The 27,181-nt window shown below is 37.2% G+C and overlaps 1 long non-coding RNA gene across 1 annotated transcript in view; it reads right to left on the bottom strand.

The window, feature by feature from the left end:
- LOC147651936 (uncharacterized) overlaps nt 1-24,887 on the bottom strand; it is a 47,605-nt gene extending 22,718 nt beyond the window's left edge. Inside the window, exon 1 of the long non-coding RNA XR_015289824.1 lies at nt 24,773-24,887. This is a non-coding gene — a long non-coding RNA (uncharacterized LOC147651936). The remainder of the gene's footprint in view (nt 1-24,772) is intronic.
- Nucleotides 24,888-27,181: the final 2,294 nt, after the last annotated feature.

Raw genomic sequence — 27,181 nt, 5'->3', positions numbered from 1 at the left:
TATCAAAAATATTAATCTTTTACACTTTTCCAAATAAAGCCATTTGCTTAATAATTAAGAGAGTTGGAATGCCTTTTGACAAAGGTTAGGAGTACAGTTCATTCTTTTGAAAGTGTTTTTCAAGCAGCAGCGACTCTGGCAGCTCTGGCAATACACCTTGAGCTCTTGGCTGCTCATTATCTGATAGCACCCCCTCACAGCATCCTTCCATCATGGTTTGGCAGCTGGTTCACATCCATTTCCCACACACACAGTTTCAAATGGGTCATAGCCAGGTCACCTCCAATACTGTTCTCAACATTCACACTGCTTGCAAAATGGCAGTGAGGAAAAATGAAAGGTAATACAAAGGCCGAAGGGGAAACAGGGAAACACAGAACAGCAGCAACAGAGTTGTTCTTCCCAACTAAACACTGGTGTATCTGGAAGCATTTGCAATTTGCAGAGACCAAAGACAGTTAGGAGTGAAGGACAAAGCCAGAAGCCTACAGTAGTTAAAGGTAATTGACCTTGAATGTGAATTTAGCAGTGAGAGAGTAGAGAAGATTGTAGGTACAGGAGAAGAGCATGCTTTGCTTTTTTCAGATGAATGCCAACTTAATTAAAAGGGAAAAGTAAGCACTATGTAAGAGTAAAAAAGGAGTAAATAAAGCCTATGTACCTAGTGATGATAGAATTTTCTTATGTCAGATAAAGAAAAATTCTGGAATGAAAATTCTTAGCAATGCCATTAGCTAAGGGTCCTCATGTGGAAAATACTCAGAATCCAGTAAAGTGAAATTGTTTTTGTAAGAGACTGTTTACATTTTATCCCTCATCTAAAGTTTCAGTAGGTTTGAGTCCCATTGATATCAACTAGATTAGAACACCATTCTATGAAGTTGGAAACAAAATTACAAAATATCTGGGATGCAGGAGACAGACCTGCAAACTGATCATTGCAGCACACACACCATTAAAATTAATTTCAGCTATAACTATCCCCATTATTGTGATTCCATGCATAAATGCATATGTAATATACATCTATGTAAAAGTTGTAACACTAACTCATTTGTGCTCATTGTTATAGGACACTAACAGAATTCCTTATCTTGGAACACAGAAATGCACATGACCTAAAAATCTATGTACTGGGGAGAATCTGCTGCTTAAACAGTGAAAGAAAAGATTAAAATCAACATCTCTCCACTACGCCAGATGAATTCTGGTTTTGAAAATTTGGTGGCCTGAAACAGTAAAACAGATGGGGAAAGTATGAGAGATTAACTCTAGCTCTGGAACAGCAAAGAAAGAATTTACAGTATCTGTCTTTTTTGCACATGATGTCATTTCCATACTTGTTCTAACCTCAAAACAGAACTTACATGAGCAGGAGAATGAGTAGACCTCTTTTACCCCAGTCTTTTTCTTTTTGCCATAGGACTTATGATTGTCTTCAACAGAAACTTTATAATGAAAAATAATCCTAAAATACTCCAAATGATCAGTTCTGTTTTCGGAAGCAAATACAAACATTCAGACATGAAAGAAAAGTTATTAGTGGTCAAAGGGGAGAGTATGACATATGAATTCTGTCATCTGAACTGTTCAAAGCCATAAAAACAGTCACTCTCACATGCTACCTTCTAAATGCTAGATTCTTAACTTCTTATTGCCCTTTTTGATTTTACACAGGGTGATTTATATGGGAATTAATAAAAGATATAAAAACCTTGGAAAAAGGTATAAATCTACAGGTTTTTAAGTGTGAATAGATTTTTTTCTCCCTCCTCACTTTCACCACAATTGTGTTTGTCTACATGAGTAAGCAATTTCAACACAAAGTGATAGAACAACTTTTACTTTCTCTCAGTGGAGACTTCTTTAAGATTTGCAAGCATTAAAAGGGATTGTTTTTCTCCAGCAAAGCCAAGAGATATCCTGTTATATTGTAGGAAGCAGAACAGATTACCCTTCTTTTTCAAAAGGTAAAATCCTTTTGTACCATGCAAGTAGCTTAAACACTCCCCAAATGCACAGAGCCCTCATGGGAAGAGAAGTTCCTGGCTGCAGCCTCTCCCTGAGATATATGAATATGTTGTGAGTCCTCCTCCTTTCATCTGGGTTTGGGATCAACTAAATGTTAAATGCTAGTGTGAGAAATCAGGGTTGTTCAGGAAATTGCTCATTTTTCCCAAGCTCAACACCTGGGAATAGAGAACATGAGTATTATCTCGTACATTCACTCAAATCTGGTGATTAGGAACATTCTCATGGAGGGCCAAACCTGTCTTGTGTATTGGGGCTGCATAAACAGGCACCCATCTGAATTCAGAAAGCCATTTGCTTAGAACAGCTGCTGGTTTAGGGTGGAAGTATTTGGAAATAGGATAATATTTCCATGCTGAAAGGCAACCCACTTTCAAGAAGATGGTTCAAACAGGAAAGCAGCCTGGATGCCATAGCTGATTGGAGCATGATTCATACACTTCAAACAGTCCTGCATAAACAGACACAATTATTAAAGAATAGCTACATAATGTTCCCATTCATAAAGGGGCTTTTATTTGCTTTTGTTTTTTTCCTTTGAGAGAGAAAATTTCTCAGTTCAGAATGGTTCTGTTCTTTCATGTGCAATACCGCCAAACCCTCGATACAGAGTCCAACTCAGCAGCAACAGTGTAATCCCATTTTAAATGTTTCTTACTTGTATGGAATTGTATAAGATTAAAGGGACTTCTTTCTGTTTAAAATGTTTTTTTTGGAGGCTTGGTTCATCTTAGTTTTGCTTGTAATACCCCTAAGGCTGTCAAAACATAGGCCTCATGCCAGAAGATGAATTCCTGTAAACACTATAACTACATGACACAACCACAGAAATTTTCTAGTAAAAACAAGGTACAATACTTGAATTTGACCTCTTATTTTTTAAATATTTTTTAAATAAATGAGAGGAAACAATTCTGCCAGACCTTATTACGCCAAGGCTTTGTGAATATCAATGTTCACAATATTTCTTTAAATATGGATTTAGTGCTTCTGATAAATGTCTAGAAACACAGATGATTATGTTAGGAGCAATGAACAAATGGGTCATCACCTGTACTACACTTGTACTACCTGTGTCCAGAAAGATGTTGAGCTCTATTTTAAAACTGCACAAATGTAGCAGCACTAGAGTGACTATAGCTTTATTGCTAACACATTTAAAATCCTGCATTTGTTCAATTTCCAACAGTTAGACCAGAACCCGCAGCACTTCACAGCACAAAGGCACAAAGGCTGCAGAAAAAGTTGGAATTGCACTCCATGATTTGCTGCATATTCAGTTATCTTGGTTGTGAGGAGAAAATGCCGAGGCAGTAGAGGAAGGGAATGGTTGTTTATGTTATCTTGGACAGCTCCAACCTTCCCATAAAGATCAGCCAAAAGCCAGCTCTTAATGGATTATATGTATGGATTCTGCTTTTTGACTTTGCTTTTTGGGTATCTGTATCTAAGCTGGTCATCTCAGGCTCCCTCATATCGATTGTGATCTAAACATTAAAAAGGTATCAAGGGTTCAATTCTAACTCATTTTAAAACAGACATTGACTTCTGATCATCACCTGAACTGCACCACTGATGACATGCACTGCCTGGGGTGACTTTCTTAGATGTGCATGCATCATACTTGGGATATACATCCATATTTGTTCAGATGAATCCCACTTTCACTGCTGCAGGCTGCCACTTTATCATCTCTCCTTCAACACATCTGCTTGACTCTGAGATATCCAGTAAAAAAAAGATGCAACACAAGCATGAATGCTCCTTGACATGGGTTTCTGAGCTGCCCTCTACCCCACTGTGCAGGAAATTTTTCTATGGTTTTTGGTCCACATCCATGTCATGCTAACAACAGTCTTTGGCTGAAGTCAACCACTGTGCTTGATTCAGCTCACAGCTAAACTTCATACTTTTGCTATCTTCTGTAAAAGGTATTTAATTTTTTCATCATCCTTCATGATGAATAATGAGTATTTATTATCTTGAGAAGTTCTCATTTGCATTCAATCTTGTGGCTTGAGCTCATCAATAATACTAATTCACATTTACATAGCACATTTCATCTGAAGAACATAAAGCACTTCATAATTGTCAAATGATTAAATTTTACAACATCTCCCAAAGGTAAAAAGTATTTCATTCACAGAAGGCCTGGTCTCTGTTGTTCCTATGTCTGCATGCTGGATTTTTTGAGAATTGGCATAAAGCTCAACAGCAAGGTGTACACATAGATATATATGTGTAAATATTAAGATTAATTTTCTGTGTTCAGCACCACATTGGAGAAAAATCTCAGCATGTTAAAGAGCCTTTGTGCAAACTTGTGCAGCAATATTTCATTTAACCCAGCAGTTCTCAGCAATGTTCAAACTCAGTACAATGGACACTAAAGGGTAAAATGGAGCAGATGTTTCAGTCTGAGTTAGGTGGCTACTAGTAGATTGTACAGATCAGATTTCCTTATGTCTAATAACTTCTTTGAGGTCTCCCAAGTTCCAAGATAGGTGGAGTGGAATCAATTTTCATTTGTATTCAACATCACCCATCTTTCCTGGCTGTTTTCAATGCTGCATCACACGCGTCCAACCTTTGGGACATACAAGACCTGCATCTGCAGTTTCTCAGAGCACATCCTCTTTTCCTTGGAAAAGGTGGCAGGTAGAAAGCAGGAAAATTCCACATAAGTCTACACTAGGAAATTTCTAGAGCTGGGCACTGCCACCATTCACCTACAAAGAAAGGGACAGGGGAAGACTGAGCGATGTCCTAGAAAAGGGGAGATCTTCGGTGTAGTCATCCATGGGTCCAAAAAGGACTAAGAAGTAAAGGAAAGCATTCAGTTAAAATCTGATAAAAGCAGCCCCAAGAGATTCTCTGTTGGCACTCCTGTCTCATGCTGGGTATCAGGTCATGTCACAGCTGAGGTCCCAGAGTGGGGCTGCAGCTAAGCCCCTGTGTATAAAATATGGGGCACGTCCCAGCTCCACAGCTTTGCTCTGCCAAGGCTTCACCTGCCAGACAGATCTGATTTGGCACAGGACATGGAAGAGACTGGGAGCATCAATAATGATGGAAGTTCCCCTGTGGTGCTGTACAGCAAGATTCTAGATCACAGTTCCAAAATCTATACCTAATGAAAACTAAAAGCAAAGGAAAAGGATAGCCTTTGTAGAAGTGACTGCAAGAGTTGCTCACTTCCATTTTACTAATTCCATTGTCCATAATCTTAATTTTGCCCTGTAGGCCATACTTTTGGCACAATATTTTTAGTACAGCACAGATGTCTCCTACAGAAAGGAGCTAGAAGTGAACACCATAAGAGTCAGTGAGAGCAAACATTTGAGATTTGGCAATAATCTTGATAATTACATTCTATCCTTCTTTTCTGTAGCACTTAAGTAATTGAATAAAATGTTCTTTGCATCTATTGTTTGTTTGTTTAAGTAAGTAAACACTTACTCATGCTATACACAATTAAACTTCTCCCTACCCATCTGTGAAATAGCTTGCATTTTCTGTCACAAAATCTACAGCAGCTACAGTAACCTAAACCCAAAACCAGAATTACAAATCTAGAAATTTGAAGGGCCAGACATACAGAACCGTTCCTAACAATGGCTAAAACACATAATTTCCAAGTTAGAATTCACATACTAGAATTGGCTAGGATTACTTTTAAACCACAAAATCCTGCTTTTTTTTTTAATGCCATCTGAATGTCAGAACTTTGGAGTGCCATATTTCACTTGAAACATGTCATTTCACACTAGGAGAGGGACATTTTTCAGAGTTATGCATAAAAGATGTCTCTTTTCCATGGTAATTTATGAAAGAGATTAAGCCTGTGTTAACTTTGCTGTGTAGTCACTTTCCCACACTACTGTGGTAATGAAACATTAAGTACACAACAATAGCAGAGCAGGTTCAGCACCATTACCATACATACAAGAATATTATTATTTGTTGCCATAATAAGTAGTTCTTATAATACCAGATTTTGCAGACATGATACACAGATTTTACCACCTATTTTATATCACTGGTTCAGTTCCCTGGCAAATGGCAACTACCTCTCTCAAGGGTTCTCTTCCAGCTCTTGCAAAGGAATAGCAGGAATTGTTTCTCCACTGGTGAGCTCAAATTTAGTTCTATCATCATAATGGTCATAGTGTCAGAGAATTGGGATGTTGATGGGATTGTACCTTGACAATATTGTACCCCAAGCATATCCTAACATTTTATTTGAATACCAAGAAAGCTAGAGAAGGGTGCACATGCTGATTACAGTGTGATGCTTCATAAAGAATATAAAACCTATTAGGCTGTTAATATTCAGTAGTACCTCACAGCACACCTACCAGGTAGGTGCCTATTCCTAAAACTCTGATCAGTCTGTGATTGCAAATGATTGAAACAGAAATTTCCCAATTTCAATCTGAGTCTGAGCATAACTGAAGAAAAATCCTCAAAAATTATTTCAGTCTGAAGAAAACACCAAATACATACAAGATATTAAAAGTGGTATAAAGGTGAAGCATTAAGTTGAATACAGAATGAGCCCTGGATGGATGGATGGATGGATGGATGGATGGATGGATGGATGGATGGATGGATGGATGGATCCATGGCAGGATCTGTGAAAAGAAGCAGTGCCTGGCAGTTTGGTGAGCATTCAGCAAAACCTCTGCACTCCTGCAGGAGTGGCACAAGTGCCCAGTGCACAGACACCAAGGTGCCCCAGCAGGAGCACAAGGGGACCTGGTGTAAGGTGACAGTCATATCCCCTCTGCCTTCTGCACTGGGCACACAGGTCCTGCCTGGTAGATGGTGGTGGAATTGTTACATGAAGCAACCAGAACTTTGGAAGACAGCTGAGAAGCCAGCTAAAACGAGGCTATCAGTATAATGAAGCCTAAAGGGACACTTGCTTTGTTATGTCTTCAGAGTATGCCCTCAGAGGACGTTGTGTTGTACTCTTGCAACAGAAAACTTTGAACAGAAGAAAGGACAAAATACTTCTTTTTATTTGCTGAATATCTTGTATTGCATGCAGTCTCTTGGTTAAAAATTCATAATTCCTTAGCACTCAAAATTCTCAGGCAGTCCTACTTTCGACACACTTTATATTCAGTTGGCCTTATTCTTAAAAACAGCCAGTAAAATTCTGCTCTACAACCTCTCCTGTGCTAAGGGGCTTTGCAAGCAAATCTGCTCCCTGAATCCTGGGTTTCCATCATTTACAATTCAAAATGAAAAAAATATCTGCCAAAATTAGCTCGCTGCTAATTGTATTGCAACAAATGGGGTTCCAGAGGGTGCAGAGAAAGAAAGGAAAAGTGAGAAGAAAATTATTTCCATTCTTAATTATTTATCCAATGTGACAGAAAAAAAACAAACAACAGAGAGGCAAAAGATCAGCCTATACATAAGGTTCTCACAGAGTCCAAATTTAAGTGCACACAATGCAGCATTGTACAGTGTCTTGTGATTGTAGTGAAAAAATATTTTTTATAATTCGTAAGAAAATCTAAAGTTGCATGAAAAATAATCTGGGGGAATAACCAGTAATTTTCACGGACTTAAAGAAAAGTGCTGAGCCAGGATTGATTAAACTTTCTTTGGTACAACACTGACACATGTGATTTGGATAATTTTTTAATTAAACCTTTAGACTTTGCTATTTGAAACAATAAGCTTCATTTACAAACTGACCTGAACTAAAAAAAAAATTTTAAAAAAAATGTATTCTAGTTCATTCAAGATTTGCCTTCATTTTCCAATTCACCCAATAAGCTGAGGAATCCATTATTCATCCAAATCTAATAATTATTCCATCAGAATTTAATAGCTAAAGTGCTCTTTATTGGTATGAAGATTACTGTAGCACTGTTTCTGTTTTACCTATAGAGAACTGAATTAGTGTTTCATTCCCCTTTTAAGTGGAATAGCATATTATTCATTGATTCAGTAATTCAGTGGCTTTGAGTTATCTAATCAAGTGCTCCTTGAGAGCATAAAGATGATAAAGTTTGAGAAATTGTAATAAATTGCCTTTGAATGTAGTTATAACTAAATTGAAGTTAGCATTGCTCATTCTACAGATTATAAAAGTCAGCAGTAGTTTTCCCGACTGGGGCAAAAAAACCCTATAACAATATTTTTCACACATTCCTGGTGAGGGGAAAAACCACCCTCCTTTCACAACTCCCCAGTTCTCTTTGGTGCTTTCTATCTGTGTGTTGCCAGTTAATTGTTCAGAATTTAATTGCTACTTTTGCATTTAGTGACAGTGCTGTCTGCTTTCCCTCATACACCATCAATCTGAATAAGACACAGCAGACTCCACTTTTTCTCTGACCAGTTATCACCTCCACAAGCAACAGTACTATGACCAAATAACAAAACAATGAGGAAATGCATCTGACACATTAAATATACTAAAACAAGTATGAATATGGTACTGGAAATCCACAGTGTACTAGAAAAATCAATTCATTGTTATGAGGCATTATGGACAAAGAGTACTCATAATGTAGTTAAAATCTGCACCTCATGAGTGCTCCCTCCTATCTTTATGATTCTTGAAGAGCCAATAAATAGCACCAGACCCTGCTGCCAAAACCAAGGCTATTTAGGTCTTTAGCCTCTTGCAGCACTTGGCAGCACACACACCATCTCTGTTAAGCAGTGCCACTTTGTGTTAGTGATTCACTTCAGTGCTTAAGCACAAAAGATAAAGTTTCTTACAGTTCTCATTCTACCTGGCACAAAATTAAAACTATTAGATTGTTGTTCTATCAATTAATTTAATCTCAAGCATTTTCAAGACTATCATTAGTCCCTAAATTACCAAAATTCGTTTTCCCATTGCAGAATCAAATTATGCCTTCTCCATTCATCCATGTATAAAATAATTAAACATTTCCTTTTGCTTATTTTTAAATATTTCCACACATTGTGTAAATAACACAGCATTTTGTAACAGCATTGATAACATTTGTTCTTTTCTTAAGAGAGGAGCCAGCTCAGGTAAAGTTGATGTGAATTCCCACACAGGTGCAGAACAGGTTGGTCTGCTTGGAGCCAACTGCAAATCACAAAACCAGGATTAGAACCAGGCTAAAGAAAAGGGCACATGATTTCAAGGCAAATCAAGGTGCTGGCTGCCAAAATGAACCATCTTACTTCCACCCCACCCTTGAATCATTCCTTCCTATTCACTCAGAATTTTCTCTTTCTGAGAATACTTGTAATTTGCAGAATGATTTCTGTAATAACAGAGATTATAAATTCCTGGGCTATCATTTCCTAATGGATTAAGGTATCTGATATTAAAAATTTGAGTTATACAGGCTGGATTTTATTGTATTCCATGAAAATATTGCAGATTGTTAATTCCTCTGGTTTTTCCCTATCAATTAACATTTATTGTGGTTCTTTCCTGAGCCAATCTTGAACAGTTGGTGTTTTATGACTAGGCAGTTTCTTCTGTTGTATTTTTTTATGTGTGCCAGTGGAAAGCAAAGAAATATGATCTTTTCTCTAAAGGAAATCTCTTGAGTGATGTAAAATATATTGTAACTGCTGCAACAAACTTCACAGAACAGTAAATCACCTAACAATTTAAAATTTTTAAAGAATATTTGAGAATATAATTTACAATCAAATAGGTGGCTATAAACCCTCCTCAGCTGTATCATAATATAAAGTATCACTGAATATCCATTTAAAAGAGGTAGATGTAAGGATTTTTAGAATCTGTTGCAACTCCAAAACTTTTCTCTTTAGAACTTCATATTTTCCCTTTGCATTTATCCACTGCATAGAAGCTGCCAGTATTTATTTTTCAGGAATTATAAAAAGGTATCATTTTTGAGCTGGCATTGCACATACCAAGACTATTTCATCTACAGAGGAATTTATACTGACTTACACAGAACTTTTTGCTGAAGATTTTGTACCTATTATTATTTCAGTGTTCAGTATTATTTCACTGAGCTCAGTGACATACAGGAGATTTGTCTCCTTGTCCAGATCACCAGCATGTGATGTGTGAACAACAATAGGTCATGTAACTATCAGACAGCTAAAGTATCAATACAGTTAAAACCAGGCAAGTATTTGGGCCCATGTCCTTCAGGAAACACCTAATCTGTTAAAAAAGCTGTAAAAGATGTTAAAAGGTGAGTTTGAGAGAGATTGGGTGTTATGCTGTATAAAAATTCATATAAAACTTCAGCAGTGTTGTGTAAGACACTGTAAGAGGTGCCAATTGGAAACTTCACTAAAGTCAAAGGAGAAATGATCCTTAAGTTTTCAAGACCAATGGGATCAAGCAGAGCTATTAGCAGCATTCACTTGCTGTTAACTAAGCACAAAGCAGGACAGGGAAATGAAATTCAGCTGCAAGAGAGTCATCATAAACAACTGTATTTGCACTATGAATGGTAAAATGATAACCTAAAAATTACATGCTCTTGTACTTTGATACACCTGCTATTCAGAACAGACTGGAAAATGTGTTTGCTACATCATTTGAAACTTTCCAAATTATGCCATTTTACTGACTTACAGATTTCAAGCAAGAAAAACTTCACAAGTAGGGAGCCACTTGTGGAGCTTATGCCAAGATGAGCCTTAGCCTTGCAAAGTTTTATTTCTGAGTTACTATGTCTGATTATTCAGCAAGGTGAGTTGGTGTGACACTAACAAAGTGGGATTTACCTCTCCACAATGTCAGTGAATGCAGTGAGGTCTGGTGTGAGCATACACTCCTCAATAAGTATGTCACAGACATTTTTTCTGAGCAATGTGGACACAGGTAGTCTTTCCTTCCAAGACCTCCAAGAGGCCAGTTGAATGAACTGTATTACTACACAAGGTTGTAACAAAAACTACTACTACAAATATGAAATAGTGCTCCTTGGCAAGGAGCAGATACCAAGAGATGCTCTTTACCACTTCAACCCTGAAAAATTCAAATTTTGGAACACAGCTTCTCATAAAAATAAATATGAATAACTGCACCATTTCTCTTTGGATACTCTGCCCAGGAAATCAAATCTGCATCTATGATTTCTTAGAGATTCAAGTATATGATGCATCCACAAAACGTTAAACAGACAGGATCCATGCAGAGCACACCTGCTGAGGAAATGTTCAGATTTATTCCACGAAGGCCTTCCCTATGTAAAACATTTACAGAAAATAACATTGCTTATCTTGAAATGCATAAGCCCCAAAATTATTGTGCCCATGGCATAAAATTTTTAACACCTTTAAAAACAGGTTTATTGATTTCTACAGTTATTGAGTCTCTACCTTACAATTTAAAACCTCACTTCAAAATCATCAAGGCTAAAATTTCGATTATTTGGGGTTATTTAAGAGAAAGTAAGGTTTACAAGTCACCTCATTTATCTGAGACCTAAAGAGTTAAGAAAAACAGCCCATAATTGAGAGTTTTATAATAAAAGAATTGTCAACCAAAATGATCTCAGTAAAGGAAAAATTAAGGAAGAGCCCACAGGGAGATGAGATGACAAAAACGTAATAAAACAAACAAGGGCAAAAACATCATCAGGGAAAGAATCTTATGTAACTTAGAGCAGTCTGACCTTAATAGCGTTGTTTGAAGAGACATTAAAGCTTATTGGTTTTACACCTCAACCTATAACAGCACTTAAATAAAAACAGGTCTTCTAGCACACTCGAGTAGCTCCACTGAAATGATGTTTCTGGGCAGCAGCTCTGTATTTTTTAGATATTCTTATGTACTAAAGCCTAGTTCACTTCCTTGCATTAAAACCTATCAACTTCTTCAAGTGTGTCTTTTATTTTTTTGGATGGTAAGGAAATGAAGGGCCTGGCAAAACAGACACCTGTGTGGAAGGATTAGATCACACTTTGTACCCAGGGAGTATAAAAACTGTGTGCTAGCCTTGGGCACTGGCATTACCAGACTGGAATAACAGCAATGAAAACACATCAGCCCCTGCAAATGAGAATTCCATGTTCTGCCACACACAGGTCTGGTTCCCTGTCTTTACCACCACCATCCCTAATACAAGAGTGTCTGTCCATACATCTCTTCCCTCATTATTTAACATACATTCTGCATCAGGGTTTCCTTGCTGTCTGAAGCACCACTTAATGTGTTTCCACAGGGTATTAACCAGCTGCATTCAGCACACATAGTGAATTCACTGGAACAGCTTATTACCATATTAATTTTTATTCTGTCCTTGCCCTAGTCCCAAACCAGTAGTTTTGTTTGGAATGTCTAACATGACTTTGGAGCACACTTTTCATTTCCACACAGTCTCCTATCAATGATCTCTTCCCTAAACCTTCTGCCATGCTGGCTCAGTGAAATTCTAACATGGCATCAAGAGGAAGAAAAGCTCAACACAGCCTCAACTAGCACACAAGAAATTTTTTAATCATTCTGTTATTAAGACCTAATTAAAACAGGTACAAGAACCTCTATCCACTGAAGAGCTCCCTGAGGGACCTTCTGAAACACCCTTAAAATCATTGTATCTAGCATCCACATGGAAATTTCCTGATTCTATAGAAAAGGAGGAGGTTGTAAATTCTGATTTATCTCCAGATAATTATGTGGGCAATTTTGTTTTCTGTTTATTTTTTCTTATCATTAGCAAGTACCAGTCTGATTGTTCATAAGATCTGCTTTACCAGAAAGCAGCAAACTTTCTAGTGTTTACTAGACACAAAATCTTGTGACAGAGTTTGCAAGAAACAGCCAAACCAAATCTGCAGGTTGTCTATGGGATTTCTAACTTTGGCTGGATCCTCTCTCCATTTATGTATAATTATTATTCTCATAGGCTTCAGTTCTTTTCAGACAGTGTTTACTTTCACTGCACTGTAAGTCACCAGAAATGTCAGACTCATTCACAATCTTGCATTACATTTGGCTTATGTGGTCTTACCTTTGCATCAAGAGGTCTCTAATTCAGATTCTTCATGTTATTACTTGAGTCTAAGACAATATTATTATATTTTCCACAGATTTTAACTTTATGCTTATCCAATGTCTTCCTTTAATTCTTTTATGCCTCTTTCTCTTTGGTCACAGAAGATACTTTCTGATCTCTTTTGTTTAAATCTATCAGGGTTTCTTCTCCTCTTCAGGAGTACCAGGTTTTGAGAGCTCAGTAATTTCTCTGCTACTTTAATGAATTCTAAGCTGCTGCAGGGTGATTTTTATTTTTCTTTATTTTTTTTTGTGGTGCATGCCATGGTTAATTGCTGTAATTGTTCTTTTTCTTGTATTATTTATACCCCCATGTTACAGTACTGTAATTCTAATAACACTTAAATTAGATCACTATGGGTCACTGGTACACCTGCTAAACTGAAATCTTTAGGTCAAAGATTGGGAGCTAAATGAGAACACTTCGATCGTGCTGTCCATTATAAAAATTGGAAAGAGAATTTATCATCTGACTAGTATGTAATTTCCAACACCAGTATAACTCTTTTTCCTTTTTTGCTCTTTTAAGAATCAGAATTAGCCATTTTCTCCACTTTAATACTATTGATTGTTTTCTTTATAGCCTCCTTGAGCTGGTCATTTCTAATTCATTTCCTCCAGCGAAGACTGCAAATGTTCCCTCCATTTGCTATAATTAAGCTTTCATTAACCCATACACATTTACACCAAATGTGTTGCAGTCTCCTTCCATGAAGCTATAAATGGTTTTCTTAGTTTGCTGTAATGCCCATTAGGCAGTGATGACAAAGCTGCAGATAACACACTACATCATGTCTTGTCTGTATTTCAGTCACTGCTTCAGAAACACTACACTCAGCAGCCATTCCAAACACTATGTCTTGATTTATTATTTTATCCCTAAGAGAAAAGGATAAAGTTAAAAAAGGATAGGGTCAGGGTAGAGAGTTACAAACCTATAAACCTAAAATAGGGGTAAACCTAAAATAGGCAGAAGATGGATGAGTGGGTGGGAGTGAAAGAATAAAAAGACATTATAAGCAATACGACTGGGGAAAGTCAGACATGCAAAAAGCCCTCCAAGAGTGCTTCTCTAAATTAAAAGCTTGTGCTAAAAATAAACAAAAACAAAACAAAAAGCAACCAAAAAAAACCCCACACAAACAAAAAACCCACCAAACAAAATCCTAAACAAAAAACAACCCCCAAAACCAACCAAACCAACCCCAACCAACAGCCTCAAAATCAGACACAAAATCTCTTATTCAAAAAAAGAAAAAAAAAAAGTGATTATGTGAAAACTAAGGCTATGTACTTCCTCCAGAAATGTTCTGGTTTTGTATTTTTCATATATAAAGGAATAGATGAGGTTCAATCTCCTCTTTATACTCTATTCAAGACCAGGTATCAAGCCTGTGTTGCAGAATGTGCCTTCCTGGTCACTTTAGATAAGGGTCTTAATCATCCCAGCTATGCAAGTAATAACAATAGTCTGCCTTGCAAAGGTTGCTTACTGAATATTGAAGGACCTGAACTTGCTGTTTTAGTCTGAATTGAATCATTTTAATTTTGATGACCCTTGCTAAAAGCATTTTTGCAAATCAAGAATATGCCACAGGGCTCCAACCTCTTTGCTTATGCTCTTCTCTATACATGCTTTCCCTTGAATCCATTCATAATAATTTGTATACAAATTTCTCCAGGTTTGCAGATGCCAATGACAGCAAGACATCGTGGGTTTGCTTTTCTATCAGATAATTCTATTTTATATATTGAGTTGCGAAAAGGAGAGAGGTTCCATGGAAAAAAAAAAGCAGCTCACACAAATCAAGGCATACATGTGCCCTTTTGCTGGAAAAGATATGGAAAGAAAAACTAATCCCCAGAAACCTGAAGATTCTCAGTGCCTGTAGTTATTGTTGCCTAAAAGCAGTGCCTCCCTCTGTTATGTGAGGATTCAAAAACAACTTCACCCATCCCAACTTTGCCAGCCTCTATCTCGTTGCGATTGCATTTTAAAACAGCTTGTTGTCATCTGAAAAAAAATAACAAGGATTACATCTTGCTCAAAAGCAGAGGATTTAGGAAATGCTTTCTTACAGCCAGATTGGGGGTTGTTGTTGTGTTCAGATTGGATTACAGTAATTCTTTGTTTGCAGATTTGCCAGCACCATTTTCACAGGTCTTGCAGGAACAAAGCACAACGAGAAAAATCTCCACTTGAGGGAACGGGATGTCTGGTGTAGATGCTCTGTATCAACATTTTATCCTGCAGTAATTTGAAAAATGCTTTTGGTACTCCTCATTCAAGATTCTGATATACCCGTGACTGATACACTGGAATTAATATTCTAAATTATGTAGTTCCTACTATTTCCTAGGCCAAGTATCACACACTGGGGAAACAAGATGCCAGAGAAAAAGCAGTTGTGTAATTTTTTTCTAATGTTACAAAATTTCCTTCTTAAATATTCTAAGCTTTGCTTATCTCTGTATCTTTCAGAAGTGTTACATCATAATACTCCAAAGGAAAATCCAGTGCAGGTTTTTGGAAACCTCTGAAAACTAATAAAGTAATAAAAAATACTGAAGCACTGTAGCAATGCGTTAGAAATCATAGGGGAAAAAACACCCTAATCTATTTGACTTACTGGTGATTCCCACACTTCAGACCTGTAAAATCTGTTTTTTCAGGTGATTTGAATCCCATAGTTTGGGCTCAAAGTAAATTTTTACCTTAGAGTATATTCCTTGGGTCAACATTAAATATTATTTTATATATTAGATGTTAGAGTCTCTCTCAGAAATATTGTAAATGACTCTGCAGAGAGTTATCTCATTCCCATCCTGATTTACTTGTACTTTATGCATACTTTGAACTTATGCAAGGGTCTGTAGGAGATGCACAGGAAAGAAGGATATAGTGCCCTGAATCTAATTTTCCTCTCACAACCTGTTGACTTCAGACCTACATGAAAATCACACAGAAACAGTGAAGTCAGGTCAAGTCTCCAAAAGATTATGTAAAGTCTCATGAATGCAACAGGTCTCACAACAAAAGCATTATTTTTGTTATATTTCAGAAAGACTGAAATATTTAATACATTTTGAAGCTATTATTCTTCATATGCTTAAGTCTTCCATGGAAACTTGTGCTCCTGAAATCAGTAGGGCATTTGTAAAAATTACATTCTGCAGAGTGATGTCAGGCTTTTGCAGATAGTTCTTCCATTGTTTCTACATGATTGGGTTTGTGCTTATGTTTGTGCTTTGGTTTGTTGTGGTAGTTTTTAATTAGATGACCACTGAATAATTAATTCAACAGATTAAAGAATTAAGTAGTTAAAACTCTAAAATTATTTACGTGGAAGTATAAGTGCATTATTCAAAAAGTATATAATTTAAATAGGGATTCTCTATTAATTGACAATCTTTATTTTTACTGGGCCATGGCATACAAGAATGGTGGAAACTTACAGACTTACAGCAGGAGTTGCTAGGTTTCCTGAAAAAGTGAAACCTTTCAAGAGAAAGTGTTTACATGGTGATTTGCAGAAGTCTTACATATTGTAATTAATTAGGAAGAAAAATGGCAAAGCTAACTGTAGCCCCACTTGAGTCTTTTTTCATGAATTTTGATTTTTTTCTTCACTCTGTTTTGATTTTAAATTCTCCTATTAACAGTATGAAGTACCACATAAAAACTCTGCTAATATTTTCACTGCCAAAAGAGCATTTTTTTAATATCTTAGAGTACTAAGACAACCCAGGGACCCCTAAAATTTATGGCTGTGAAACAGTCTTTCCCTCTAGCTGTAATTAAACAGAATACTCTGTAAAATAATACTAATTAGAATTATTGCTTTGCCTTGTTTATCATTGGATGTATTCTTATTTATTCCATAGAAGGTGAAACTGAGCTTATCATGCCCCCCTCTCCATAACAGAATACAAAGTGGGATTCTGCCAGAACTAATTTTAGACATGACAGAATGACTAACAGTGGAAAGGGAAGCATTGTTTCAGGGAACCAGTCACAGTCTTCCCTTCCAGATGCAGCTTCCTGCTACGGTTCTGGGAGAATACATGCACTTTTGGAGACTTAAATAGCATGTATCTTACGGGCATAGCTGAAATAGGGAATTATAAAAGTGATAAAAAATATTTTTCTAGGGAGTTTGCATGCTATTATTTCTCAACAGTTAGATTTCTCTAAGCTCACCTTTGCCTCTGCTTCAGGCTGTCCAAATATTATTATTTATTCCTCTAAATAAACCCCTTCCTCCTAAATCTATCACTTTAGACATTTACAGCTTAAAATAAGAATCTTATTTTTTTTCTTAAACAGCTTCATCAGCTCTTCTCCTCCTCCTCCCTGAAATGGACTGCTCACAGAAGGCTGCCCTCTGCATTCCAGACAGTGCCTTGTTCTAACTATGGTCTCCACCAAACCCTCATTTAAAATCTACCCAGTGGAATCTGGGCAGGGTGGAGTGGCAAGAGCAGCAGCAGATCCTGAGTGTCAGCAGTGCTGAGCACATGTGCACCTGCCTGCCCAGGATTTACTGCTCCCCAGAGCAGGCTGTCAGGATTAGCCAGGAGCACACACTCCTGCCTTGCTAATTGGTGCTACCCCCTGGCCTTTCTACCTGTTGGCTTCTGTCTTTCAAAGCAAGTGAAATGCTCAGGTCTGGAATAATACTCTCATATACTTTACTAAAAGCACCTTTTAAATAATAAAGACCATTTGTGTTGACACAAAATACAGGGAAATCTCTTTTATCTCTATATAATGACAACTGATTCATTTTATTTCTCAAGTTGAAAGATTTAATGAAAAGTTCTCTCTATATTTCTTCATATATGAGGCTTTTGCTTAGGAAAAGAAAAGAATCTCCCCAACAAGTTACATGTTTAACAAGAGAGAACATTTATTTCTGCAACCTCCCCAACACATTATGTAGGCTGCATCTGAGTAGCAGAATCCCACAAAGCCTTAGCTTTTTAAAATTCAACCAGAATCCCTTTTGTGTCATGTTTACTTCCCTTTATGAGCAAAAAGTGAGCTGATGGAGAGATGCACTTTAAAATATCATTCAAATGTCTTTTTCTATGTGTGACAAAGCACCACTGAAACAACAGAAAAAGCCTAATGAAAAGAGAAGAAAATGTAGCAGATTTGTAGGTCAGCTGGGGAGGAGGTGTGGCTTCCTTTTACAAATGTAAGTTTGCAGGAGGAATGTTTGAGAATGGAATTTTACTAATGGGACTACAAGCTTCCAGGGGTTTCCTGACTGTCTGCCCAGACAGGCTCTCCTGTTGCAATGGTATTCTTTCCTCACCTGATTCCACCTGGGCATGCATTGCCAAGCTGATAGCCTAAGCAAATAGAGACTAAAGTTTTAGCTCTTCATGGATGAAGAACACCTCACAATGTCTGTAGAACAAGATGCTTCTTTGTCTTCCTCCTCCTTGCAACATGTGGGATTAATCTCCTGGCATAAGGGAGTACTGGCAGGAGCCAATTCCTGCCTGATACACACTGAGCTGCCAACAAGCTCCGAAACTTGGCTGGTAGCAGAAGCAGGTTGCTCAAAGAGCAAAGAACTGAATTCATGAAAATGGTGAATCTTCTGTACTGCTCAATTCTCCTGGGTCCCTCTGTTGTTTTGCATATTAATCTCTATTGACAGTTTTGTAGTTTCTCTCACCTTCCAGATTCCTGCCATCCATAATGTGCTAGTTCCCTTGCAAGCTGTCACAAACTAGCAAGTTACCTTGGGAAGAAAAATTCCATCACTAAGCCAGGGGGGACGAGTAGACTTCAGCTTGGCTCTCCCTTCCTGCAGGACAGATGTGACATTGGTACCTTCATCATTTCATGTTCACCGTGAGAGTTGTTTTCTGTTCAGTCCCAAACCTCTTGATGGTTCCTGCTGCCCACAGTTTGGCTCTCACTCCAGTTCATCAGCAGTGAAACAAACTGACAAAAGTCAGTCACAAACTCTGCCATAAGCCACGTTAGCAGGAGTGTCCACTCAGCTAGCTTCAGCTATTCACCCTCTAAACTCAAGGCCAGCTCCTGAAAGAAATCTACTATAGCATCATAAAGGATGTGCCTAAACTTACTCAAAATAAAGCTTTACAGTTTCCCCCAAAAACTGAAAAAGGTAACTGAACTTCTAAACATACAAAGAGAAATGGGACTTCATGCTAAGTCTGTCATCCTAGAAGTGTTCCTGCTGTTAGTGACAGCAACTTTGTCATTTACAGGCCCTCTCTGACAAAGCAGCTCCAGTCCTGTCACAGGCTGTAATTTAACACTGGCTGGCAATAAATTCATCTGAAATGTTCATGTGAGGCTCCTCACTCAGGCCAGTTAAGTGAAACAAATGAGATTCTGAGGGCCTCCTGTGCACTTCCTCCTAAATTCTGTAGTCTGATTTTATTGGCTGATAAAGACAATTCCTGAGGGAAACACCTACCAAATATTTTTTTTTTTTTATATTGTTCATCTGACTTTCTTTTTTCCTTTAACAAATCCAGAATGTGTAAATATATTCAAGTTAACAAAATAAGAGTCACATAAGTATTCTTTGTTAATTAATTACTGAGGGTTTTTTCTCCATTTACACTTAAAGCAATTTACACATCTGTAAAAAGCATTCAAAAAGTTCATGTAAATAGAATGCTTTACATGATTTATATTAACATCTTATCTGTGTATATATAAAAATATATATATAATTAGAAACACAGCTCAAGGTCACCCTTTATGGTAGATATATTTGCAATTAAAATTACTTCCATTTTTCATTTCTAGTTCATTTTGTAATATCTTCTCTTTAATTAAGAAACTACTACATACCACTTGCTTTTAAAATAGGTGTACCTCCAGATCAGTCTGAAAACCACCTGAACAGTACATAGAATTATTATGATGAATGTAAAAGTGGGTTTTATTCAACTCAAATTGCACAGAAATTTTAATTTAGAGCCAAAATTGACTTAAGAATATTCTATAAAGGAAAACTTACCTTGCTTTTTTATTTTTCCAAAACATTTTATCTTGACCTGTCTTTCACCTAAGTTAGCACTTACAAAAATAACATTTCCATGGTAACTGTTCTTTTGCTTCATTTTTAGAGATGCTGAGGAACCTCAGCTACCACTGATACCAAACAAATCTGTGTATGCTTCACATCCCTGAGATTCATATTGCATATATTTTCCAGTACAGGCACTCGGTTTTTTGTTAATTCCTTTCTCTAAATTTCAATTAATATCTGTCCCTGAAAAATATTTGGGCTGTGTAATCTAAACTCAGCACGTTTGAGAGTTTACAGAACTGGTAAGTAGAACAAAAATATCCTCAGTGCTCAGTGAGAAGTCAAACATAGATGCAAATAAGCTTTGGAGAATGCAACAAGAGATGGATTTGCATCCTTCGAGACTAAACAGCTGTAGAAATGTGTCCTTAAATTTTAGAGCAGAGAGAGATACTAATCTAAAAACCATGAAGACCATAAACCCACTTTTTAATCCCATGCCCCACTGTTTAACTATGCTTTAACACTCCCACACAAGCCAAGACCACCTTGTGAAAGCATTCCCTAGAACAGGCAGGAATTGCATTCCACTCACAACGTGGCTGAGAACACCCCAACAGGCTACAGCCCTTGTTTATACATAGTCAAGATGTTTAATTCTTGAGAAGTGGTTATGGACTGTAGAAACAGTATTAACTCAGTTCTCATGAGGCAACAGAATTCATTTCATAAGTGGCAAACAAAATATGTATTCAATGTGGATTAAAACAGTAGGTGAGTTGTATGGCAGGCCCAGCAGAAACAAGAAAAGACAACTCAAATGCTCCTAACCTCAGAGAATTAGCTTATCTCTAAAGTACCTGTCAGAATATAGATTAGTTGCATCTCTTTGAAAATCCGTAGGGAAATGTGGGATGAGAACTTGATCTCATAATGTATTCAAATTCCCATTGAACTTTTGGGTGACTCTTCTATTATTTCCAGTGATCAAAAATGTCTTTTTCCAAAAATCAGGCCAAAAAAGATAAATTATTTAATATTTTGTAGTATTTGTTACAGAAATTATCCTTCTTTTCAATTTTTCATCCCAAATTTTCCACTGAGGAAAAAACAGTAGAGGACCAATTATCAGCAAAAGGCCACAGCTGCTACCATTTACCCAGTTATCTTCTGGACCATATTCCACACAAATTCCATAACTATCACAGAAAGAATGAGACCACATCAAAATAGAGTTTTTTGTTTTTTTCCAGGAAAAGCTGCAGGGTCAGACTGTTAGCACTGGAAAGACTTTCTTGAAGGTTTTATTTATGAATTTAGAGTGAAGGTGTCTGTATACGGGGTTTTGTTGCATTTTAGTGCTTAATGAGTGCAGAGATACTGGAAAACAGAATGTCAATATCTAGACAATGTAATTTCTGTAGGCTAGCACAACTCTTTCTCTGAATAAAGCTGATTAAAAATTAGATACATTTCTTGATCTTTACCAAGGGTAATTCAGCATATCATCCATGCCTTGCCTCTTAACGATACTGTAGATCTTTTACAAGTACCAATTAGGAGGAAAAAACTCAAACCACACACACAACTCTATTAGAAGTGGTATTTTTCAGTCCCTGAAAATTGATGCTCACATTTCATCAGATAAATTAAATATTTGGCAGCTTTGCCACTACCCCATTTTTTGTTATAACTGTAAGATTCATTTTGGTATGGAGAGACCTGGGCACTTTCAGGACTGCTACAGCATTCTAGACGACAGCTCTTTAGTAATAAACCGCATCCTTTAAAGCATCTCAACACATAAAAGAGGTACTTTTCCTTCTTGGGACTACTCTCTAAACTTCCTCCCTACATCACTCAGACTCACCAACAGCTGTTCAATATTTTAAATTGATTGGTATTTATATTATTATCTATAACTATATGCATTACAGAGGATATGTATGTATGATAATTATGTGCATAACATAGGATATATTACACATCTCTTCACTAACATAAAGAGATTCTTTTAATGTCTCCATTTCCCTCTTCTTTTATGAAAAATATCTTGGCAAACATTTTCAAGAAACCAGATACCCTAAATAAGCAAGTGAGTATTACAAAAGACTTCTTATGGTTATTTCTTTCAGTTGTTAATCATCCCTTCATAGATTAAATTTTCTTTTTCTTTATGCTTAATTTGCATTATTTTTTATAAAGAACTCCAATGGTAGTTGAATTTGGGTAACCTAATCTTTGGTAAGATGTAAAGAGCAGTGATTTTCATGCAGTACTTATTACCCAACCAGGAGCCCCAGACCACATTAAACTAGGCCTAACTAAACTGCCTGTACGACGACGTGCTAGGCAGCAAGACTTTTATTCCTCAGCTGCAGTCAGAGAGACTCCTTCCCTTCCACAAACTCCTCCTGCTCATTCCCTCACATATTTATTTACCTTTCTCTTCCATCCAAATCATCATCTGCTGCTTGGGTCTCTCTCCAGACAGCAGAGCTCCATGTGCCACAAGGGCAGCCAGAGGGGCCCTGGAATCACACCAGACTGCAGAGAAACCTCACCAACAGCTATGGCACAGTCAAGAAATTCATTTCACACGTGGTTAATGTGGCTACCCATGTCTCCATCGTGGGAGCCTTTGCACCTCCTGAAGGATGCTGCCAACGCACCTCTGCTCACCTGATTTCTCCCTAATACAATTCCATAGTCTGATACAGAATGTACTTAACAAATAAAAGAAATTAGTATCTATGAGATGTTTTAACCTACCAATTCTACAGAACTGGGGTGGAGAGTAATCAGAAAAATAAAAGGAGAAAACACAGAGGTAGGGGGTAGGGACAGCAGACAGACAACATAGCTCGTGAAAAGCTAGAGATTTCCTTATGTGGGTTGCCAGCAACCAGGTGGAGAAGGGTTTCTAGTGAATTGGAGCATTAGCAAGCAGCATTTTATATTGGTGGGTATGACTGCAGGCATTCTTTTTGTTAAAAAGGGGTTTGAGTAGCAGTCAATTCAGAGTGCCAGATACCAGAAATTGGAGTAGTAGCACTGAACTCTACAATGCAGAATATAAGCATGTATACCCTTCAAAGTGTCCCTGAAAAATCTTCTTTTTATTCTCTAGCTACTTTAAAGATACCTTTAGAAAATGGACTGTAAATTCTGAGAAAGGCCAAGGAAGACTATTCTATTCCATGCACAGGAAGTTACTTCTGTCACTACCCTTTTCCCCAAAAGACACATGCTAAAATAAGGGGTCTCTTTCCTCATCTGATAAAATTCCAAAATAACAAAAAAAAACTGCCAGGAAACCATGATATAAAAGAACTCATACAGTAAAACGATGCTACTGTCAAGCAGCAAAAATACGTATGTTCTGCTAGATATCTTAAAAGTCATTTTCTGAACACACCATTCTCTAGGTGTGAGAATTACATTTGCCAAGTTTATCCTGGAAGATATTAGATATATATTATAACCCTCTGTATTTAATGTAATCTTGGACTACAACATTGAACAGCCTTGCTCTGCAACTTCTCCCACTTACCACACTCACACCAAAGCAGGAAGCTGATTAATTCCCATGCAGTATTCAATAGTTTGTTTTATTAGAGAGAAAAAATGTTACTGTCTCCATTTCTTTGTAAATATTTGCTATAACTGTGTATGTATGTGTCCATGTGTACCCTGATTTTATTCACAGAAGCATCTTGTACTGCCACTCTTTAGGCAGGAAAATGTTTAATAATTGGGGAAAAAAAAAAAAACAAACCTCATTTTCATCCCACAATAAAATAATAATGGATAAATTTAATTTCAATTTCAAATAAGCATGATATATCCGTTGCCATAGAAGTTTCCCTGAACTTTCAGGAGATCCTGGTAACAATAATCTAATGAAATACTGCTTCACAAACACAAATCACAAAAGATGTCCACCTTCCAAGGTACTTAAAACCTTTCTCATTCTCCATGTTTGTAGTTAGCTCTATCCACATAACATCCATGCAACAATAGTCTACTTGTCACGCTGCACTGTAATATTAAGCACAAGAAAAAGGTACTCAGGATGTACCTGTCTTCAGTCCTGCTTTACGTAGAAAATAGATGGATCTTTGTGAATTGTTTTAACCTTGAAATGCAAAGTTATAAATAGCTACTTTTAGTGAGCAGATGCAGTAGATCAGGAAAGGGGCTGTGTGAAAGAGGCAGTCACTAACAAAGGAACATCCTGCAATTTGATCATATCTGCCAGTAAGAATAACTATTGAATATCACACTCTGCTGTCTCAGAGGCAGCACACCAGCCTGAATGGGTTTTATTAATAGGTCATTAACCTGAATATTGCAGACATATCCAAAGATGTGTCCTCCCCATTTTCCTGTGTCTGTGTTGAAGGGGATAGCAAAACCCATTTTCTGCAACAATATAAAATATCCATGTGCTTGTGCAGAGAACAACTGGCTGAAACACCATTGACCTACATAGGATTAGTCCTACTAGGCTAACAGAAGCTCAAAGATTCAGGGGGAGAGGGGGATGATAAGGAGGGACAGTTTTGGAGACATGCAGAAAATCAGCTAACACAGAGACAGTTTCATATCGAATTAATGAAAGCAAATTTGTTCACAAGATTCTACATTAGCACACTTTTAGCAGAGAAAAAAAAATAGATTTTTTTAAAAAATGAGAATCAAGAATCCTTACTTTTCTCTTGAGTCTTCAGGGAGGCCACTCACTAATTATTAAAAGGTTTTTTAATAGTATGCACTTACATTTTAACTGGGACCTGCAAACTCACCCAAATAGGCCCTGAGAAATCAGAGGATGGTGAGTTTCTCTCTTAATTTCCAGGTGGTATCAATCTCTATAGGAAAAGCAGTCATGTCTCCCATTACCAGATTATCCCCACACCTTGCAGCCTGTGATGAACATAACCTCCCCATGCCTTTGCTGCACCAGAGGAACCTGTTGCTCTCAGCCTGCCATCCTGCAGATCCAGGAGCAGCTGAACCTGGCTTGCTGGTATCACAAACCTGCTGGGCAGGGAGACTTTCTGGTGGAGAAACAGAGTGTTGTGGCACTGAAGCCTTTCTGGTAGCCTGCATCCTTCACTTATCTTCCCACAGCTGAGTCCCACTAACACAGCAGCTCTGCCAGTGTTTCACAGCCACAGGACCATTCCTATAAGGAGGATGGTAAACCTCTCCCTTCCTTAATTCTTAGTCACATTATTTAACATCTCTGAAATGTAACTTTTCGGCTTGGGACAACTTTCCTGATAGAACTAGATGCTTAACAAAATTCTAATTATGTAAATCTCGCTCATGTTGACATTTTGCTGCATTTTTTATTGCTTCATTGTTTGTCCTTTCAAAAGTAATTTTTTTTTTATGGACCAAAGCAGTATAGTAATGGTTTAGCTCCATTTTGAAAAGTGAAAAACAGGTAAGATTTAGGCCAATTTACTTTAGCATTGTAGAGTTCTGCAACATCTAAATCCAAGGGTTTATTCATATGTATAGAGCATAGTTTTGCCTTTTATTTTTGCATCCACACCTACATATGTATAGTATAGCAGATCATATGTGCTCTATAGTCTAAGACAATCTGTGCTTTTTCTGTATTTCCTTTCAACTTCAGTCTGAACAAGGTTTCCATCTGTTCCTGTGGCTGTCAGCCTGCAGACATTCTAATTTTGTGATCACCTGTTCTCATGTATTCCTCATTTCTCCTAGTGTTCCTTCTCCCTTTCTCAGAAAAGCCTATATGCTTCTGACATCTGCTCACCACCATTATCTTTTATGAACTTCCAGGCAAAAAGCCATTCAGAGATGCTGTCAATGTCAGCTGTTTTGTCAAAATATTACACTTGGCACATCTGACAGCCTGCAATGTGCTGACCTTCATTGGTTCAATGCCCTTGAACAATATCTTTTTTTCTCACTGCTCCAGTGTAAACTAACTTTAGTTTTTCTTAGACAACACGACTTAATAGAATCTCTATAACCATTACTGAACTGACCACGCTGCACATGAGATAGGAACCAATGCAGTCCTTACTTAGTCAGAAAAATTCAGCTGAAAAAACAATGGCTTGACTCATGTAAGTATTGAAACTAAAGTATTCCTGCATTTTCAACTGAAGGAGACTAAAATGTCTTTTCCCAAGATCACAACACATGGTCAGGTGTGACTGAATTCAGAAGGGATGTTTGGACACTTCAAATCCCAACACATTTCCCCACACACAGGACCAATTTCTCAAAACTTACACTTTTCCTCTGTTAGGATACAAACTGTAGGTTCACTCCTGAAAGGAAGAAAGCTACCTCATTTATCAGGAAAATAGCTTGGAAGCGAGAGTATTCACAATCTTCCTGGAATATATTTATCTTGTACAAAATAAATAAAAAGTTCTATTAGATGTCCACAAAGCAAGTAACCTCAGTCACTGTAGAAAAACAGGACTTGGCAACTTTCTTTATTACTGTATCAATATTCCTTCAACACTATTTCTCTGTCAAAGTTCTAAACACATAAAGGCAAGAGGGCCTTCCTCCACATTCTCCTACATTTCCATAGCTCTGGGATTAAACAGTGCATAAACTGTAAGCACTTCATTTGCAACTGTCAGGCTAATGAACACAAAACTGCAGAATATTTCTCTAACTGGAGGTCTAATTAACTCATAGGAAGTGATATTAAATGATCCCATGGCACTTGAGCACTCTTGGGACGTACAGAATTTAACATTATTTTCACCTGTATTACCTGTAACAGCTGCCCACATTTTTGCCATCTTAAGAAGACATCACATTTATTTTAAGAAAGAAACTGTATCATCTCTATCATGCATACAAAAAATTGTCATGGAATGCTCCTTTTACCTTGTATTTGGTACAACCAAAATGGTTGTACACAGCCAAAATTGAGTATTTTACTTGGGGAAAACTGGCAGGCTGCCTTTCTAAAATATTAGAAAGAAATTTCCATTTTTCACGTGCACAACTAGCTGCACTATGATCTTCTGAAGGCTTCTGAGAATCGAGGCTTTTCTCATGCTTTCAAAGACACTCAATTTCAGAAATGTGAACCAAAATGTTTGCTAAAATT

This window comes from Cyanistes caeruleus, chromosome 8 (assembly GCF_971803275.1).
Source record: "Cyanistes caeruleus chromosome 8, bCyaCae1.hap1.1, whole genome shotgun sequence".
NCBI classification, from domain to species: Eukaryota; Metazoa; Chordata; class Aves; order Passeriformes; family Paridae; genus Cyanistes; species Cyanistes caeruleus.
The sequence above is the reverse complement of the archived record's forward strand: the minus strand, read 5'-3'. Positions and strand labels throughout refer to the sequence as shown.